This window comes from Pipra filicauda, unplaced genomic scaffold (genome assembly GCF_003945595.2).
Source record: "Pipra filicauda isolate LSUMZ 115617 unplaced genomic scaffold, ASM394559v2 scaffold12_size5214236_pilon, whole genome shotgun sequence".
Lineage (NCBI taxonomy): Eukaryota > Metazoa > Chordata > Aves > Passeriformes > Pipridae > Pipra > Pipra filicauda.
In genome coordinates this window covers 4,220,019-4,241,255 of record NW_024103763.1, presented here as the reverse complement: position 1 = coordinate 4,241,255, position 21,237 = coordinate 4,220,019, and the positions used below count along the sequence as shown (strand labels likewise).

Genomic DNA, 21,237 nt, shown 5'->3' with positions numbered 1-21,237 from the left:
CAAACTTAACACTTAAAAAATTTTAACCTAAAATGGCTTTTCAGTCCCATGTAATATAAAATGTTTCTTTTCTTTTGCTGCTTATGTTTCTGTTCTGTTTGAATTTTCTCTGTCAATGCTTTTAATAACTTGTTATGATAGTTTCACTTCCTGTTGAGTTGCCCTTTTCTTGTGGTCCATCTAAAACTGCTGCAAACATGATGCTAGAAGTACTCATTTGCAATAGGAACATTCAGTCTATCCCTCTGTAGCAGCAGTAGCTCATTTATTACCAAGGTTGCAAGCAGAATGTGCCGGCTATTTATATCCTTGTGTGCACACCCGTCAGCCTCATTAACCATTAAATAGTCAAATGGCTGAAGACACCTTTGAGTTTCTGAATGTGTAATGTATACTACAGGAAAGGTATCCTTCATCTGGTTCTGCATTAGGGGCTTGCTTAACACGTCCCTCTGCTTTTTATTCAGTTGAAGGTTTTACCGCCGGCCAGCTTACCGACTTACCAACTAATGGTCTTTTTGTTCTTTTGTGTTGCTAACCACAAACTTATATTCCTGAAAGATCTTGCCATTTCCTGTATAGCTGTGTGATTTCAGCTCAAAAATGAGCACAAAAATGAGATGGTATCCTTTATTACTACTTAGTCCACTTCATCTTTCTTACTGTCATCTAAAATTTGCCAACTTCCCATGTCACAGGCTGGGGTTTCTTTGGTCTGGTTTTCGAAAGAGGTGACGCTTATGTAATGATGCTATTAATTCATCCCAGTAATAACTTCTGAATTTGTTAACTATTCAGCAAAATTTCAAGAAAATTGAAAGACTTTGAAGAGTTCCTGAAGTTATGTGAAAGACCTAAGTCATTTGGTAGAATAAAACCCGTTTTGCTGTGGAAGGTCCCACAATGAAGTCAACCCATACTAAACATTAAAGAATCCATAGAGGAATGTCAACTGAAAACAAGGATCTAGAGAAAGTTGGGGTTTGTCTGTTCTGCTGCTCATGGACAACTTCTTAGAACTGATGTAGGCTGGCCAGGGAAGTGGTCGAGTCACTGGAACAGTGCTGGGTTAACAGTTGGACTCAATGATCTTAAGGTTTTTTTCCCAACCTAAATGATTCTGTGATTCTAAATAGTGGTGTGGGCATGAGATGAAAGATGACTGTAGAATAACACTTTAAAAATTACTGTGGTGATGAGTGGAGAAGAGCAAAAGGGAAAGGCAAGAGTCTCCGTATCTGCTCTGTGTCGCTATTTTTGTGCCCCTCTTTGCTCCCCCCATCTCTTCCCACGCAGTTCCACCTGCACTGCTCTTTGTTCCCCTTGTCTCCAGCTGGCGACTTCCACCAGCCAAGAGAGCTGCTGGTTCAGCACTTCTCTGCATCTGCCAGGAAATAAATAAATAGTGGGAAGAGAAACGGAAGGGATGTGTTCTAGCTCTTTTTGTCAGCTTTACTTAGGGCTTTTTTTTCAATTGTATGTCTTGCAAAAATGTATTACTGTGAGAAGATTTTCTTGAAACTAGAGCTGAATCCTGTCGCCTTCTTGGTTTCCTTAGTTCCCTGGCATTAAGAAAAATGCAAGTGCTTCAACATTGATGCGGTGGAGAGGGATTCTCATATATTCGTATAGTAAATAGGCTGCCACCATTGAGAGGTGTAATGGAGCCCCCTAAGGGCTTGCCAGGAGTTTTGTTTGTGGGCACCCCTTGTCCATGGAGTGCTTTGCAGGGTGACCTGCACCTGCAGCCCCCCTTTGATCCCTGCAGGGCTTTGGGAACTGTCTGCCTCTCTGTCCTATAAATTCCCTCTAACTCCCTGCGAAGCTGAAGACAATGTGCCCCAGCACTATTTTTGCTCCTTTTGTGACAGTTCTTTCTCCTAGTGTTTCCAGTCTTTGTGACTGCCATCTGCCTGGGAGCTGGAGAGAGCATTTCTATTCCTTTTTTTCCCCCATTTTTTTTAAATTGTACTTAGGCTCAGGTTCCCTGTGACCCCAAGAGATGTCTCATGTTATATCAGGGATTCAAATGAACAGGTGGATTATCCATGGCACTACAAGCAGGTGAGCCCTTCACACATAGTGGGCCAGCTCAGCATGGGAAGTCTAGATTATTTAGCAGTGGTTTCCCTGCAGGAATTTTCACTGCCTATGGTGAGGAAACTGCCCTGGTTTTGCTGGCCTGCAGGCGATTCTCCTGTGTGCTTAAGTCTCCTTTGCAGCATGATTGTCTTAATACAAAACATTTCTTTTGTGATGGATATATCTCATTAATTATGTTCATATCTATTTCATTCTTAATTAAGAGAATTGCATAAGTTTCTTAAAGTATTTACGGGTTTGGTTTATTTATCTTTAAAAAAATTCAGTGGTTTTTATTATGAGTAAAAATGAGTAATAGAATTCCCTTAATTTCTTACTATGTCTCTGTTGCCTGTTTTTCTGAACTTGGAAGGAACATGTATCTTATTTTTAAACTTTCACTATAGAAATGTTTAAGTATAAACATTACAGGAAAATACTTTCTTGGGCAAAACCTGCAGAGCTGTGTCCAGTGGAATTTAAAAATAGCAAACTTCACCATTCATTTCATAGCAAAAGCATTTTTGCCGATACTAAATCTTGGAAAAAAATATGTAACATTATCTAATTATGACTCAAACTTTCCTTGACTATGCACCTTTTGACTTTGCAAATGTGTTCTAGGTCTTGAGCTACACAAAATGTTTGTGACGTGGTTTGTTTGAAAGACTATTTGGAATGCAAAATAATTTCAAAGGATGTGAAATCCTATATGCTTCTGTTTAACCAGCTTTCCCAATCTAGAGCAACCTTTGTGCATGTTCTGAAAATACCAGGGCTGAGCTTCCTCTGAAAAGCAGGATGTGATCAATGGGCTGTGCACATCTTCATCCCTGTAGCTCTGCTCAGCTAGGTCTGAATGTCTCTCTGCTCTTTGCTTCATTACTGGCTGCTGCTTTCAGAGCACGAAACTGGTAGGGAAGAACACCAGTGAATCTGGAGTGATCATGGATCCCTTTAACTTAGAGAAGGAAGAGGGTTTCACCATTAGTAAGAGAGGCTGCCCAGTAAGATGGGACTTCGGCTGTCATTTTTACTTTTCAAAGTGTGACATGGAAAAAAAGAAAGGATAATCAGTAAAAGCATGTATGAGGTTTTTATGGCTATTAGATGTCACTGAAAATGAGTGGTATTTCTGTAGTTTTTTAATGAAGTGGCTATTGAGGTAGGGACCAGTGGATGGACATGGTATTGTCTTGCAGTACTTAGGACTTGAGTTGCTGTCACTTGCTCCTGACCTTGCGCACTGCCTGTTCATGGGAAAAAGGCAAGTGGCAGTGTGAGCACAGTGTAGCACTTTTCATGGGCCAGTGGTAGCAGAAACATTAACTGGTTCAGAAACAACCCGTGACACCTGATGGCTGTGTCAGCACAGAGAAGGGGCTGAGCTGCATCAGCGGTAGTGATAAGACCTGTGAAAATCACGGTTTGGAAAATGCTTTTCTCCAGCACATGTGCCCTTCTTTCAAACCAAATGGACACCGAAGCTAATGGGCTATGATAAGTATTGGGCAAAGTATTCAGTGTGTTGTGATCGCACTGGCCACATCTTTAAAGGGGCTGAAAAAGGACCTCGGGCCATCCCTACATTCTCTCTCCGGTCCACAGCAAAATCCCATTTCTGTGTATTCAGCAATTTGTTAATTTGTTAATGTGCTAACTCTATAACTTTTATAGGTAATGTCCTCTACTGCTGCCTTGTCTTTAGATTTAAGAAGGTTGTTTTTAAGCCTGATGTTTTTAGCCTGTCTATGGAGGATATAAAGAGTAGATTGTTCCTCTCCCTTTTCAAGCCAACTGTTACCCTCCTTTTAGCTTAGTGCTGCAGACTGACGTTTATATGTTTGGACATTTCTGCAGCAAGTCTTGGAAAAATGGAAGTAGAGAAAGTTGTTTGGTTTTTGGTTTGGTTTTTCTTTTTTTTTTGAGAATCTTGAGGTAGCATTGGCTAGTAAGACAGAAACCAGTGTAAATGGTCACACTGGATGTAAGAATAAAGGCCATATGGGAGTGATTGTTCAGAGAAGTGGGAATTTCATTGTGGCTTTCCTCTGGGCTTTGAGTGGGGGCTCCCTTGTGCCTTAGGCACACCAGCATGTTTTCAAAATCCCCTGGAGATCTGTGGTCTCAGGAGAGGTCCTCCCTATGGACCAGGTTGTGCCACCCATTTATAAGTCTGCTGTGTGCCTGAATGGTGCCACTGATCACGGCCCTCAAGACAGTTCAACTGCATCAACCAACTGCAGGATCTTTACTGTCCATCAGTGAATTGTGTCTGGGATTATTGCCTGCCCCCAAACGGTCTCCTTGACCCAACAGGCTAATCCATAAAGAATTCATGAAGATTTTGAGATTCATGAAAGGATCATAGTTTCCACCAAGGCAGGCTTGAAGTTAGAGTTCCTACAGATGCTCTGAAATGGTGAATTGTATTGCATGGTGTTTGCCTGTGTCTGTTTTTGCTTTGAATTCTAGTTTTAAAAACATGGTTCCTACTGCTAGTGACTTCCTCATATGGTCACGTACACTCTTTGAAATAATCTTGGTTGTGGACCAGAAAAGAAGAGCCTCATATTGGAGCCCAGTGTTCAAAGGGCCCTTGGTTGGCAATATTGGCACCAAAATGAAAAAAACAAAACAAAAATTAAAACCCAAACAAACCTCAGAAGAGTAGTCCCTCTGTAAGGGAATGAGTTCACAATAAATGCCTTGTTGAGTAGGAAATATTTCTTATTAATTCCTTTAAAAACAAGCCATATATGAAGCTCATGGGGGCAAAATAAGTTGCATGGCTGCCATGTTATATGTCTGTCAAGACTTAGAGAAGATCAGCAATTACTGTGAAAACAGTTTCATTACAGGAATGCTTAAGAAGGAGACTTAGAAAAAATATTAAACTCCTGAATTGTTTGTTTTGTTACCTTCCATTCTGCTCCCCTGGGACTTCTGTTCTCAAAGTTGCATTTGATGTGAGCTTGTTCTGTGTGTTGGATTTTTATATGCTGCACTCTCACTATGGGCTATGTTGTAGGTTTGGATCTAAGTGGACTGTAAATATCTTGCACAGGAATCAAAGTTGAATAGTTCACAAAGTTTTTGTGGAAAATCAGTTTCCGGTGGAGAGTGTCAAGATTTTTTAAGGCTAATACTCTGTGGTAGTGTCTCCAGCTTTTTTTAGCAAGCTGGAAAAAAAATCTGGTTTTATTATTCAATCTGAATTAAATTTGTACTCTTGATGTGCAATAAGTACAATTATATACCTCATTAAAATTTCATATTTAAAAGGACAAAAGGTTTTGTATTCTTTCAGTTTGAGTTAATTCCTTTTGACATTGAAGTATGGTGCCAAAGATTTTCACTGTTGTGGGAATTATTAGTATGAAAGCAGTTCTAAGGGCTTTAAAACAGTAAAAGCCTGGGTATGGTGCCCAAATATTGTGACATTAAAAAAAGGTGCATAATACAAATAAATTCTGTTATAAACTGTAGTTTAATTGGATCATTTTGCATGACTTGTTAATTGTGAACAAAACGTTTTCTGTATTTCTGAATCTAGAAGATTGAAACATACAGGTAAGCAAATAGATTTCTAAAAGGACATGGCTATTTTAAGGAGTCATCTTTGTGAAAAATAATTTTTTTAATTGCTGTTCTCAAACTGTTTGTATTATTTATGTGGCATTTTGCATGCTTTTTGCTGCTTAATGGAACATTTGCAATTGTCACAATTGTCCAAATTATCAGTAGATTTGTGTATCTCTCACTGTTTATTTGAGAGAAAAAGGCAACACAGTTTACTGTCATTTATCAGAATTAAAATCAGCCTGGTTTTGTACGTACCTCAAAATCACCAACATCTACAGGCATAAAGTTCCTCAAAGCTGTATTTTATCTGTCAGTGTTAAATACCTCCTTTGTGCTAGTAAGGTACGTACAGTGCTCAGATTCAGAATTATATGTGCTATCAGTCCCAAACATGATTTTGAAATTGTAGTGAGTTAATGCAGTGTATCTGCTGTACATATTGAGAAAAGGCTTTTATTTTATTTGTTTTCCCCCAAATATGTTAGGAATGTGTATTCACCAGAAATCTTTCTGAGAGTTAGGAAGTTTACATTTTTTTAATTGTATAGTGGACAGTGCTGCCTTTAATTTCTTGGCATTAGTTAGGGCAGGCAAGTTGTTTTAGTTCAGAACTAATGTCATGGCACAGATTGTTTTAAAAATCATTTTATGTTGATGTATTATTTTTCATAAAATCTAAGTCTAGATAGTGTTGCAAAACACGTATACACTGATTAGTTTTCAGAGGAAAAAGTACTTGTGGGTCAAAGTGTTGATCTTTTTTTCCGCTTGAAACAATTGTTTCTAGAGGTTGCATATGCTCTGTGCACATGCTTTAGAACAACTTAAAAAGTTGGTATGGCTAAGGAGTTGCAGAAAGACAAAATTGTTCACACTTGTGAACAACTGAGATGGGAAGCAGGTCACCAGTGGAGGTGCTTTTTTTGATTAGTTGGTGGATGGGTCAATGGGAGAGCAGAGGTAAAACTGACATTTTTCCCCTGCTCCTGTGCAAGCCCCAGCAACTTGTAAGCACCCCTCCCAAAAAAAACCTAAACAAAACAACCAACCGAACAATATCTTGCATCACCTCTTCTTTCCTCCTGTCAGCCTACCCTCAAACCCAATGATGAAATGCAATCTAGATCTATTTTAAGTATTCACACACAGAAAAACCACTCCTGGTTTTTTGACTGAAGACACAGTTTCAACAGCAGAATAAAACTAAGCCACAGTTGAAAAATTACAAATGAAGAAATGTAGCAATAATGTTTTCTGTTTTATTCAAATGTTTTCCTGTTCCATTTAGACTTGCTTTCAGTAAGCTGTCAGTAATAAGAACACCTGAAATTTAGTTTCGTACTGTAAAATAAAACTTGAGACATCCCAAGTTGATGGGACTTTCTGTAGCAGCAGTCTTGCTGGGCAGCAGCTGGGGAGGTAGAGCAATATTTGTTAGGTAGGACTGGAGTGAAGAGTGTTGGGAATAGGACTTTGCTTGTTATGTGGCTTCTCATGCCTAACAAAGTGGTTGTTGTAAGTCTCCTAAGCCAACAGATTCCTGTGCAAAAGCACTGAGGGAATTAAAAGCTTAAACTCTGAGGAGTTTAAATGGTTTAGTCAAGGAAAATAGGGGAAAGAGTATATATTTGTTAAGTACTAATGCTTTTGCTTGTTCTCAGGCTTCAAACTAACAAGCAGTTAAGAAACTTGGGAGTGTTCAACCTGTGAGCTTTCCTAGTGAATTCACATGGGGCTGTTTCAATGTGAATCTGAGAGAAATTTAGAAGAAAAGAATTTCTAGCTCAGTCATTCAAAGAGTATGTGCTTACTAAAATGTAAATTATTAAGTCTTCTGTGGTTTTGCTTTTTTTTTTTTTTTTTAAAGCTGATGCACTTTGGCCCCTTTTGTGAACATGTGGGGTTTAATTGCATGATAAACTATTTGCTCTGCAAGACTCCTGTTTCATTTAGTGCAGAAATTGTGCAAAGTATAAGACAGAGGGTTAGGAGAGGGAAGAGAGGCTTCTGCCTTTAAGACATGAATTGGCATGCAACACAAGCTTGGGTTTTGGTATTTAGCTTTCGTTTACTTTAAGCAATAATTTGCCTAGAGACTTTTGCCTAAATATAAAACTTCCCAGTGTTAAAGAACAAGAAAGAAAATAGAGCAATTGAAAGGAAAAATGATTGCTAACTAGTTCATTTACTGTCCTGGTGCATAGGCTTAATTTTCAATACTGAAGCAAAGTAATGCTAAAAATGAACAGATATTTTGAAAAGCTGCACGTGACAAGCTTTTACAAATAATTTTTATTCTGATATGTAGTAATATGTACAGATGTCTTTTTGTTTTTCTAGATTAACTCCAGAAAGTCTTGTAAAAGTCATAAAAGTCTTGCAGCTAATATTCTTAAATACTTTGCCTGCTGTGTTTTGTCCTAATAATGGAGGTGTATTAAAATAAGCATGTTGTTAATTGTTGCATTAACACCAAAGAAATGAGAAACTCTGAATAATTTTGCATTTCAAGTACGTTGTGAGCTCCTCTTGCACAGACCACTGTGCCAAGAGCGGAAGGTATTTCAGCAACAGCCATGAGCGGAATTGGTACACAGTTGCTCTTTCCCAGTGCATCTCCCCTGAGCTCCTTTTTCTCGAATGATGGAACAATGCAAAATAATTGCTTAATATAGTAATTATTAGAGCAGATTGTAAATACTGTGTATGCAGCACAACAGGCTTTGTGAAGACAAGCATGAGTTGTCTTTCTAAGGCAAATGCAGATTTATTGCCCTGTTTTTGGGTTATTACCCAAACATGGGAGATGCTTGGTTTCTGAATTGTCCCATGTGATTGCAGAAGGATTTTTTTACAGGCTTAGGGATAAGTCCTAGCTCACTTTGCTTTGTGTCAATCACAAATAGATATGAGCATAGCTATTTTTGATCCAGGTTTCATTTGACACAGAATTCACAAAATTCTGTTATTTCTGTGTCAAATGAAACCTGGATCACAAATAGCTATGCTCGTATCATTATAAAATCACCAAGACTAGATTGAACCTTTCCTTCTTGCTTTGCAGAAACAGTAAGTTTCCTGCAGTTAGTGCCTTTGGAGATCCAAAATCAGCATGCAACATAGGTCAGAGATCACTCTCCATTTTACCCATCTCTTCAGAGTCAAATAAATCAGCATCTTTTCTCTGCCCAATGTTTTAATTTCTTCCTTATTATTTTGCTATTTTGAGCCATAAATGTTTGTTGAAAGTTGTGCCAAGAATTGAGAAATTAAACAAATTTGCATACCTATTGCAAATCTCAGCCACTGAGTTGCTCCCTTCAGCTATGCAAGAGTGTGAGTTCTCTGGTGCGGTGCAGCAGATGCCCTGTGTGGAGAACGATTGATGTCCAGAGCAATTTTTGACAGTCTCTTGCAAGTGCAAGTTATGCCATCATTATCTTTATTGGATGACAGGAGCAAAAAGTTGGGCAGAAATGACTTGGCAGTGACGTGTGATGGATCGTGCAGCATCTCTGAGAGCTGAGAAATAGGCTGTGCCATTAGTGACTTTTTTTTTTCCAGAGTGAACCAGTCTCAGCTGTTTCACACAAATTGCCACTGACCTGGTGGTTAGAAAATCCTTTCACAGAAATTTCATTCCTGACTTACCCCTTTGTCAGTGAATTATGCCCATTTCAATTGAGTGCAATGCTCCTAATAACATGTCAATTAATTTTAAACTGCACAAATCTTCACTCTGCTATCAAGACTTGGAAAACAAGTCTTCGTCAAGTCGCTCCCTCTGGGGCTTTGGAAAAGACATAATTTAAAACACTTTTGGTCTCCTTTTTTAATGTACAGAATTTAATTTTTGGACATGCTTAAAAAAAGTTTGCTGGATAGTTGACTGAATCTTTAAATTCATGTTGCTAAAATTTAATTCTGGACATTAATCTCTTTGTGTAGTGCTGTGGAAGATTTTGCAAGAGAGTTGGGGTTCTTAAATGAGGTATGAATTATTTTTGTATATTGTGACATTTGGATCTTAAAGTTGTTTTAAGCAATTAAAAATTAGGGAGGAAAGGCTAATGGAAACAAGCATAAAGGTGTTGCTGAACTGAATGTTTAAGCACTCATCTACATTGCACTGACCAGAGAGGAAAAAAACCTGGTGATATAAATGTCAGACAAAAATGCATACAAAAAACTTTATTCTTATATTTCTTTACTGGAACCAGGGCCCACTGAAAACAGATCCAGAGGGATTGAGTTTTGTTGTGTAGAAAAATCTTGCTATGAACTTTGTATGGGAGAGGCCTTCCTGCTTTGATCCATGTGCCAGGCTTTCTGCAGTGAAATCCAGAAACCTGCAGATGATAACTTTGCTGCTGTATTTGTTTGGCCTGCTCTGCTATGTATCAGTCACCAGTGGGTTTGGGTCACTCTATTTTGTGGGGTCTGGGAATGTTTCCTAGGTGCATGCTCTAGGAGTTCCTTCAATGTGCTTGCAATTGGTGGTGCTACTGCTGCTTGTGGTCAAAGGAGCTTGGCAAAATGAGTAAAATCCTGATGATAGCTGAAAGGGGAGTTTTGATTACTGCCTCTGCGAGTGACCAGAGTGACTTTGTCTGAACCATCTCTGCTTGTGGCTTTTAGTTTCCCAGACGACCTCATTATTTGAGTAAAATTCTGCATACTAGAACTCCAGCAGCAGAAACTCATGTTTACGCAGAAGCTTCAAAAGATTCAGAGTTTCCTCACAGGCCTTGTACTGCAGTTATGCAAGCTGTCACTAAAATGTAAAAAGGTAAATGTTGGATGTTCTTCTATAATCTTTCTAAATAACTTTAGGTATCCTCTGTGTTTTATCTCTTGTCATCTACAACCACTTTTTTTCCCACACAATTAAACTATTGCCTGTGTGGCTCAGCATCTGAACATCTTATCCGAGTGCAGAGGAGAAGTGAGCGAGGTGCCTTACTTGATTATGGTCCAAGATGATGAATTTATTTACGTCTAATTTGGATGAGATGGGTGATTGGGTGCATCAGGGCTGCAGTGGTGACTGGAGTGCATCCCATCAAGCACACACTGAGAATGAAAGGCTGTTTGTCTTCCAAAATAAGTAGAGAAATGTTTTTGCCTGGATATGTAAAGATAACAGTAATTGTCATGAGGTTTGCTGTCGGTCACTCTTGGTATGCTTTCAGCTGTGAAAACGCCTACAAATGGAACAGATCGTAAAGTTATCCTGGCATAGCATCTGAGAGTGAAACTCCTGAGGTATTTCCTTGTAGTTGCAAAGATATGTGGAAATAATAAGGCAGCTGTTGTAGAGGCAGCAGGAGCATACTGCGGTACTGTCTGTAGGCAGTCCTGTAGACCTCTCCGTGAAGTTAAAACAGCTTTGTTTTCCAGGGTTCACCCCTAACAATGCAGTTACTGGGACAGTAACTGAGAGGAAAGATTTGACTGTAAAAGGTACATGTTTCGGGTAGCCTTGGCTTGAGTTTAACAATGAAAGTGTCAGAAGAAATTTCTGATAGCACTTAATTTTCATATATTTGCAAAGATTATGTGCCTTTCTGCCCATTTTCCTTGTTGTACTTTGACTTCAGCGTTTATCTAGTGGTTGTTTCCATTGTTTTTCCTTAGGTGCTAAAAGGATCTCTGAATTTGAGAAGATATTTTGATTGCCTATTCATAAAACGTAATAGGAGATGTTATCTCCTTGCTGCTAAAAGCTTCTCACTTTTTCAGCTCTTTTCAAGTTCCTCTTTGCACCTTAGGTGAGTTTGGCAGTCTTCTTTATGAGTGATGGAGCAATATTTCACAAACTGTTATTTATACTGAAGCTTTTTGTGATGATATTTTAACATGAGAACAAAACGGAATTGTACTGCTGAGCTTCCTAAGTTAACTCATTTACTGAAGAGTAAATCGCAACAAAGAATTGGTGTTTGCTTCTTCAAATGGTAAGGTAAACCCTGTCTAACAACACTTCATGCTGTGTCAAAATGAAGTGGAATTTTCTGTAACACATTTGTTTTGTATGAGTAATACCTAAACTGAATTTTGACTTCAACTAAAAAAAAAAAAAAAAAAGACATCAACCCAACCAATGGGGATTTTTTTTTTTTCCCTTTGGAAAAATCTATGATTTCTCAGCCTGTGGTGCACTCTTAAGAGACTGAAATTTGACAAACGTAGGATAAGGATTCTTTGTATGAATAACAAAATTGCAAGATTCAGTTACATGGTTTTGTGCAGGCTTAGAGTGTCTTGCGTTATAATTGGCTTCATGATCTATTATAAAATGTCAGTGTTTTCAGGTTTTTTTTAAAAAAAAACCCTCAAGGTCTGTCTTCTAATTCATATCTGAACTGCAGCAATGGAGGGACCATTTTTCCTTTTATAAAAGTCTCAGATCACATAAACCTTTCCTACGAAGGTTTGATTTTTTTTTAAAGATTGATTTTCAAGTTACATTTAATTTCAGTTTTGCATATATATATACACACACACAGCATTTTGAATAAATTTTACAAAATAAGCATTTTGAAATACATTGGAGTGCATGATAAATGTCATTCTAAATAATGAACTCAAGCTTATAAATGAGTGCTGTATTTTAAGTCAGTAAAATGTACTCTCAAGATCAAAATATGTTAATGGATATGCTGCTTATGTAAAGTATTCCTTGAAATAATTAACAACTTGGTTGCTGAAGTGGTCTAAAATGCCAGAAACACGAGGATATACACTTCCCCTGATAAAAATAGTGTTGTCCTTTAATGTTCCTGTGATCATCCTGTATTTTCATTCCCAAAGGATGCTGGTGCAGCTCCTGTGCAAAACATGGCATTTCCACTTGAGTTAAAAAGGAACTCCCCATTCACTCTCACTACTAGTAAGGTTTAGATACTATTTTCAGTTCAGCCTCCAGAAAATGAAAGTTTTAGGAACAGATGGGTATTTCAGCTGGCCCAGTGCCAGCCCTGTCTAAATTCCGGTGTAGATAGTTCTTTCCTGCCTCCATCAAGCTCCTTTTGCTATGTCAATTGCTTGTGGGTTATAGGGTTTGGGATAATGTCTCTGCTGAGTGGGCAAGAGTTGGAGGGTCTGGGTTCTCTTCTCTCATGTTCTGGAGCTTTACTGTGTTGTGCCCCTAGGTCTTGGAAGGGAAGAGGTGAGCAGTAAAATGAACAGAAAGATGACTAGTGCCTTTGAAGAACCATATTTGCAATGTTTAAAATGTATAGTGTTAACCATCTGTAGGATGGGCTTTACGAAACTCATGTGCAAGAGAATGAAATGCCCTTGGCAGAGACATGCATCAGAAGAAATCTGGATAACCTCTGGGCAAACTTCGTGCAATCTACTTGTTAGGATGGGATGGTGTGATAGCTCTGTACTTGCCATTTTACTTAAGACATTGTGCTTGCTCTCATACTTCCACAATAAGATTTGAAAAGCAGATAAAGCATCCATAACAATTCTGTGTACTTTGCAGATTTCTGTGGGTTTTCAGGTTTTAATAGTGATTTTTGGCAAGGCTGTGCATGCAGCATTTAAGAGAGTGACCTGCTGAATATCTGCTTTGCCATATCCAGATGCTGAGGAACTGATTACCTACAAAGAATGTGAAGCAGTTCAGTGAATAAGTGGACTCATACTTTTATGAAAAATCTGTACTGCTTGTTGGTATCCTTATGCCAAGTTCTTAAAAGATGGAGTAACCTGTTTTCAGACTTGAAATTTTTGTGTTTCAAGCTTAACTGAAATTTCACTTACACTCCTACACACATTTATTGACACATGCTGTATTTATCGACCTTTTTAATATGAATTTGATACAGACTAGTGCATATGAAACACAGAACAATTTTAGGTGGATGAATGCTGTTCTTGGAGCATTCCTTTTCTAAATAGTGAGAAGAAAAAGGCAAGGAGGTTTTGAAAATAATTTGCTTCATCTCTTTCACCCCTGCAGGCTTTTCACATACTCCTAAAAGCACGTGTTTAGTGAAGGTGGTGCTAGGTTTTTTTTTCAAAGGGAAGACAGATTGAAGTATCAGCAAATGTATAAAACAACCTCTGACCTAATGCTGTAGGCACTGCTATCGTGAAAATTATTTACTTGGTGTGGTGACTGGCAGATACTTCTCAGGAATGGAGGTTCTTAAACTCCTCAGTAAGACTGACATGAGATGAAAATGTCCACCTTTTCCACATCACATGCAGGTAAATGATTGAGTCGCCTTTGCATATTAAAGACAAAAGGTTGACCATGGGAGATGGCATTTCTTTCAGGTGTATTTCAGTGGTTGTAAATATTAGCATGCATCAGCAGCCTTTATTCCCTGGCAGACTTTTTCTTACCAACACTCCTTAATAATTGAAATCTTTTGATTATCAATGCTGACTTGTGTGTCCTGGTAGCTGCACAATTCAGATCAATATTTTTGTGATGTGCAGTATGCTGGCATTACTAATCTTCCTTCTTGAAGAGGAGTACTGCATGATTCGTGTGCTTGAGTTTCCATAGGCATCTGCAACTCACTGTTCCACAGGAGAGAGGACTGGACAGAGCCTTGCACTGACCAAGTGTGACTGCCTTGCTCCTGCCCTGCTCACAAGGCTCTTTACTGATTGAAAACAGTTGTGTTTTAGGTTGGGGCTTTTTTAACCTCTGCTCAGGAGTCAACTTTTTCTAGTATATAAAATACTTCTACTGTTAAGCTTCAATATAAGACTTAGAGTTGTTTGAAACCGGTTTTAGTGTTTGTTTCGTGCAGTTCAGTTGGAGGCTGCACACGTGTGTGCACACAAACAGGCACTGAGTCGTAAGCCTTGCAGTTCTCGATGTTGGCATAAAATGTTCTGCTTGGAGCTGATGGAAAAGTGTTACCCTGTTCCTGAAGTGAAGTGCTTTCCTCAGAGATGTGCAGAGGTGCGATGGCACATGGAGCACTGGTGCAGGCAGATGTGAATGGTTCTGAGTTGTGGTGGGAGCAGGGAGTTTAAGGAAACCCTGATGGTTTTTGCCTGACTGATGGGGTTGCTCTCTGTTGCTTTTACCACTCTGTTAAGTGAAGTTGATAAGCTTTGGCAATTTAGTAATAGCTTACTTTGCAGCATGTGTTCTTGTATGTCAGGTGATGATTGTGCAGAGCTTAAACCATGTCTTTTAAAAGACAAGATGACAGAGTAAAATAAATAGTTACACAAATAGCACTTATATGAAGGAGAGGTAAGGAATGTAATCCATAGCAGAGTCTCTTCCTATGTACAGCTGGGTATGTAACAGCTCCAATATATTCCTTTACCTTTTGCCTTCCCAGGCAATAGTCCTCCTGGATCCAGGATGTGTTGTTTCGTACTTTGCTTAAAATATAAAGAAATAGATATGTAGCCCTGGGCTCCAAATAGTTTTACAAATGTCTGAACAATGATCTGTTCAGAGAGAAATACCTGTTTAAGAATGTAGCAAAACTTGTCCGTAACAAGCAGATCAAAGAGTCTGTAAACGCAAATAAAAAAAAAAAAAAGGGTAAAGTGGGTCAGATGCATGACACAATTTTGAGATAAGCTGTTGATAAGCCACTGCTGCAAATATTTGTCTCTGAAACAATGTTATAAGCTGGTGGTTGACCCAGAAGGGAGCCTGAGGTCACTCTGTGGTTGAGGTCTGAGTGGTGGCGTCACAGCTGGCTGTCCTCCGCAGAGCGCTGGGTGAGGCGTGCATGGGCCGACGGCAGAAGGCTTTCAACATGTTCCTTAAAAGTCAGAGGCAGTTGATGAACTGGAAAATATTTCTACCTCATTATAGCTTGAGCAAGGACGAGTGAACAAACTGCGCTTTCTGGGGCTAGGGTGAGATGGAAAATGCAGTGAGAAAATTTCCTTTAACACAGGAGCCAGTGACGCGCGTTTTCTTTTTCCTTTCAAATGAGTTGACTTGTGCTCAGTTTACATGATTCGGTTTACGTGTGTTCTCACAGGGCCTCACAACCCACATTGAGATAGAAGCACCTTTGAGCTAGGTTTGCCCACGAATGACAAGCAGTGACCATCCATGTGGCAGGTAGCAACAAGGTGGCAGAGAACAGACAAAAACTGTGTGCCAGCTTCATACAGAGGATGCCACAGCAGCGTTAATGACTAAATGGAAAAGCAAAAATCCCAGGTGTACCTTCGCCTCACAGCTAAAAACCTTTCCCTCGAGGCTGCAGGGTGACCATCTCAGCCTGTCCATAGGATTATGGTATCATTATTTCTGATTTTATTCCTTTTTCTACTTATGGAAAACAGACTTCAGTTCTAGGCTTATACTCCATTCCCTAAGTTTAGCTCTTGCAATCTGAATTAGACCTGCCCAGCGTGTTTACAAGGTCAGTGCTCTTGGAGAATGCAGTGGAAACTTGTTTGGAGAGAACTGGAGAGAGCTGGAACAATTTCAGTTTGTGCTGGGAAAAGCTGCTTCATGTGGGATGTCTTCAAGGAGCAATTATAAAAATAACACTTACTGTCAGCCAGAGTGAGTGGATAAAATTACAAAAAACTGGTTTGTATTCCAGTACCTGAAGATGTAAAGCTTTTCTATTACAAGTTTACATGGAGAACAGTAGTTTGAAACAGCTACCCTTCTGTGGTTTATGAATTGGAAATCTGTTTTTTTTTTTTTTTTTTTTTACAATGATAGAAAAACAACTGACCTGTCAGAAGGTGGACAGGCATCTAGATCTTGCTCTTTCTCTCCTTCTTATGGATGCTTGATAGGGAAGGTGGCGTGATGGATGTACAGAACCTGTGCATTAAAGCTACCTGCTGAAATCCCATTGAAATGAGTTGCTGTTCCAGGACTGACTGAGAACGTAAGATTAGGCACTATGGTTTTTCATCCTTCTCTGAGAAATGTTTTTTTCACATGTTGTGTGAAATGAACCTTTTCCCTTAATTGGTATATGACCTGTCAAATTGTTTCATATAAGCAGTTACATCTTACAGTATGTGTAAACTCAGTCCACTCAGCAACACTGTTCTTGCCTCTCAAACTGTTGAACAGATCAATTTTCCACAACTGGAATACTGTCATGGATGGCTGTGTATTTTATAGGAAAGACAGGCCAGCAAGATGAAGTGGTGGAGTTGGTTTTAATGTGAGAGAACAACTGGAATGTACTGAACTCTGTCCAGAGCTGTGGATGAAGAACAAGTTGAGACTGTATGGGTCAGAACTGAGGGGCAGGCTAACATGGGTGACACTGTTGTGTGTGGGTGTTTATGGCAGGCCACCTGATCAGAAAAAGGAAGTCAAGGCTGCTTACAGTAGCTTCATGATCACAAGTTTGGCTCTCATCCACCACCTTCTTCAACCACCCTGACATCTGCTGGGAAGACAGCACAGTTGGGCACACACAGTCCAAGAGATTCCTGCAGAGCACTGGTTATAACTATTTGATACAGGTGGTGGAGGAGAGGTGTGCTGCTGGTCCCTTGTACAAAAGAAGAAGAACTTTGTACAAACAAAGAAGAACTGGTTTGGGATGTGAAGGCTGGGGACAACCTTGGCTGCAGTGACCATGTGATGGTGGAGTTCAGGATCCTGTGTGGAAGAAGCAGGGTAATAAGTAGGATCCCAGCCCTGGATTTCAGGAGAACAAACATTGGCCTCTTCAAGGACCTACTTGGAGGAATCCCATGGGTTGGAGCTCTGGAAGGTAGGCAGTGGGTCCAAGTGGTTAATGTTCAAGCATCACTTCTCCAAAGATGACTAGGAAACTGGAGCATCTATTAGGAGGAAAGGTTGAGTGAACTGGGCCTGTTTACCTTGGAGAAGATGGAGAGGGGACTTTATCCATGTATGTAAGTATCTGAAGGGTGGGTGTTAAGAGGATGGACCCAGGCTTCTCAATGGTGCCCAGTAACAGGACAACAGGCACACAGTGAAACAGAGTTCTGTTGGAATATCAGGAAAAACTTCTTTACTGTGAGGATGACAGAGAATTGGAACATGTCCTTCTCTGGAGATATTTGTAAGCCACCTGGGCACAATCCTGTGAAACCTGCTCTAGGTGAAGCTGTAGCAAGGAGATGAGACTAGATGATCTCCAGAGGTCACTTCCAACCCTAGTCATTCTGTGATTGTGTGATTTTGGATCAATTCTGTTTATCATCCTGAGGTTAGATTTGGCAAGCAACATCTGTAACCTGCCATCATGAAAAATTATTTCCAATACTTTTCTTCAATTATTTCCAAATACTTCCTTCAATATTTGACTGCAACTAGAGGATTGCAATTTTCCGCTGAAGACTTAAAGGAAAAATTGCAATATATATTGACCATCAGTAATTCTGTATCAAAATCCCTTGAAGTATCAAGGTGTGCAAGTTGTTTTGATTTATATGTGTGTCTGTTTAGCAGTGCATGAGCAGAAAATACCAGTTCTTTCCTTGCTAGCTTACTGAAAAGTATGCAATCCAAACTGATAACAGGAAAGGATTTAAATTAAAAATTTCTATATCACATTCATATGCAATGCCTTTAATTTGGATGGATCGTGGAGATTCCTATTAGTAGGTTGCACAAACTAACCTAATTTAAGAATTACATATGCACTAAATGTAATCTGCCCATCAAAAAGCTATGAGCACTGACCCTGTGAAAGGTAAAACCAGGAAACAAAAAAACAGTGCAGTGTTCAGTTTAAGCTGCTGTGGAAATTTGAGCAGGCAGCATGTTCTGAAGAATTAGTTTTAGATAAATGCTAATCTGCCACCAGCCTCTGTGGTTGCTGGAGAGAAGGCCTGGTCCTCTTTGCAACTCTAAGCAAGGTCCTGCTCCAGATAGTATAAAATGCTGTCTGGAAGGAACCCAAGACCCTCTCTTTTAACTGTACAGGGAACATGATGAGAGTAAATGCCTATACCTGCAATTAATCTATATAAATACCTACAATTAATTGTGTAATAAATTTGACTACTCTGCCAGCTTCCTTTTTTTGCTCTGGACCCTTAGCAAAGAGCTCAGGATCTGGCTGCACGAATAACAGAGATGCTTATATCTACAAAATCTCTGTTATATCTACAATATCTCCTGTTGTTATCATCAAAAAGCAAAATTACGGACAGGCAGTTTCAGGCTGGTTGGCTATAAGTGTGCTTGAGAAACAACACCGTATTTTTGAGGGGTGTTATGCCCTTGGTAAAAATTTTTAATGTTCTTATTCAGAATAAAATGTTCCTGTTTCCATATGAGGAGCAAGCAGAGCATTTACAGCATTCAACAACCTTAATATTTCAAAGTATAGAAAGTACAAGAAAAATTAACTCTCAGTATCTGATACATGGAAAATATATAATAAATAAATATGGAAAATTAACTCTTTTTAGGAAGATAGTAGCATCTCAAATCCCTATCTGAAAATCCCAGTTGCTCAATATTGCTTTTTTCCAGTAGCCAGCAAGAGGAAGTGCAGATCACGGTAATGCTGTTGCTCCATGTCAGCAAGCGTAGGCACAGCAGGAAGCGTAGCCATGGCAGGAAAAGAGCCCGAGAGGAGAAAAATCCCTATAGGGTACACACTGGTACACCCATGGATTTTGTGTGCCATTTCTGCACCACAGAAGGTACCATCCCAGGCACTGTCATGCAGGAGGGGAGCAACCACCCCCTCGACAGGAGGACCTGAGTGCCAGTGAGTGCCCAGCTTTTGCCAACTACCTTATTCAGCACTGGCCTTTGTTTAACAAATGCCTCCCATAACAGACCAGAGCTGTGTATCCGGGTTGAATTTCAACTTAGTTGTGTCCCTTGTCCATCTGCGTTGCCCCAGGTTGTTGAATAAGCCAATGGCTTCCCCCATACCTGCCACAGCAGCGTTGTCTCCAGAGCTGTTGGAATCTGTTGTGCCTGGGCTGTTGTACCCGCGAGGGGCAGTGTCAACTGTAGCTGCTGTGCATATTCCGTGTCCAGGGTCAAGTCCAGTCATCTGTGCTCCTCACCACTGCATCAGGCAGATCTAGGGCTGCTGGTCGGGAAGGAACTGTGCAACAGTAGGTGGTGTGGGCAGCAGGACTGAGTGAATTGGAAGCTTCCAGGGATGAGGGAAAGAAATCTGCTTTGGAGCTCAGAAAGGGTACTGGTGCTCTACCCAGACCTCCCAAACCAGGGAAGGTGCTATGAAGATGCTGTTGTGACAGCACACCCATGCTCTAGGCAGGCAGCCAAGTGCTGCTCCCACAGCACCATGGGCATCCACCTGTGGTGTCAGTTCCTGCCATGGGACCCTGGTAAGGTCTGTGAACATCTGCTGTTGGGGACTTGCTGATGCAGCAGGACCAACCCTACAGTGGACAGTGCTACTCCCTATGCTGGTGGGGAGCACTCTGCAATGCTGGGGCCTCTATGGTGCTTTCCATGCTATCCACTGAGGTGATGCAACGTGCTGGGCTCCTTCCTGTGCCCTGGGTGGAGTGCAGCTCTCTTCCAAGAAATTCCACTCCACCTTTTCCTCTCGGGCATGCTCCCATTTTTAATTACGTTTCAGCACCATCCATTTAGGGTGCATCCCAGGTACCTTGCATTCCCACCAGAAAATAAAAGAAGCAAGGCCAGTGATAGAGGGAAGAGTGGGATAAAAAAAGGCCAGAGTGACGAAAGAAAGCAAATAATTAGAGGAAAGAGAATGGCAAATGCTGCTGGTTTAATTGGATCTGACCTTACACAGGAGACTCAATCTCCCTTTTCATCTAACAATAAGAGAAAAAACTGCTTGATGCATCTTGTGATCAAGTCTGAAACTTGCAGGAAGAGAAGGTAGCCAGAACTCATTCAGTTAAAGCAGAGACCACATCCAGGGAAGAAAGAGTTTGCTTGAAGACAGTTTTCTTTGATTATTAAGCATTACTATTCCAAAACATTTGGGTTTTTTTCAGTAATTGTTTAATCTGACTTTTGCCAATGTGTGTGTGTGTGTGTATATATATATACACACACACACACATATAAAAATAAATCAGAAAAAATAGACTATTCATTTGTGCTATTTGCTTATATACAATATGGGGCTACTTTCTGTCATGCTGTTGCAGCTTGGGAGCGTTTCTGAGAGAGCAGCACTTGTCCATAGAGAACCATGACAGTTCTACTGTCCTGCACGCAGGCTGCACCTTGCCAGCCAGGAGACATTGCTAATCAAAGTGTATATTCAGGAAAACAATTTGAGCCTTCCCTTTATGTCTGGGGCAAATGGCGTTTTGTTCTAACCTCAGTGCCCGTCTGAGATTTGTTTGTGAACATCTCTCTCGAGCTCCAGGCACGGGAGAACTGGTGCCTGTGCTTTAAACCTGCTGATAGCGGTTGTTTGTTTAGCTCTTGTCTGAGTGTTGTGAACATAGAACTGCTTGCTCATAGAGGTGGCTGAGTGAAGCAAATAGTGAAGTATACATAGAAGTTAAACTTCAGACCATGTTAATTTTTAGCACAAAGAAATGTTTGTTGGAGTGGTGTGCTGGGGTATTTTGTTATGTTGTGCCTATGTTCCAGTTACAGTAATTGTCTAAATTGTTGTTGTAAGGGCTAAT

The 21,237-nt window shown here is 40.0% G+C and overlaps 1 protein-coding gene across 3 annotated transcripts in view; it reads left to right on the top strand.

Moving 5' to 3' along the window:
* Positions 1-21,237, top strand: part of REPS2 (RALBP1 associated Eps domain containing 2) — a 95,522-nt gene that overhangs the window by 12,615 nt on the left and 61,670 nt on the right. The window lies entirely within an intron of this gene.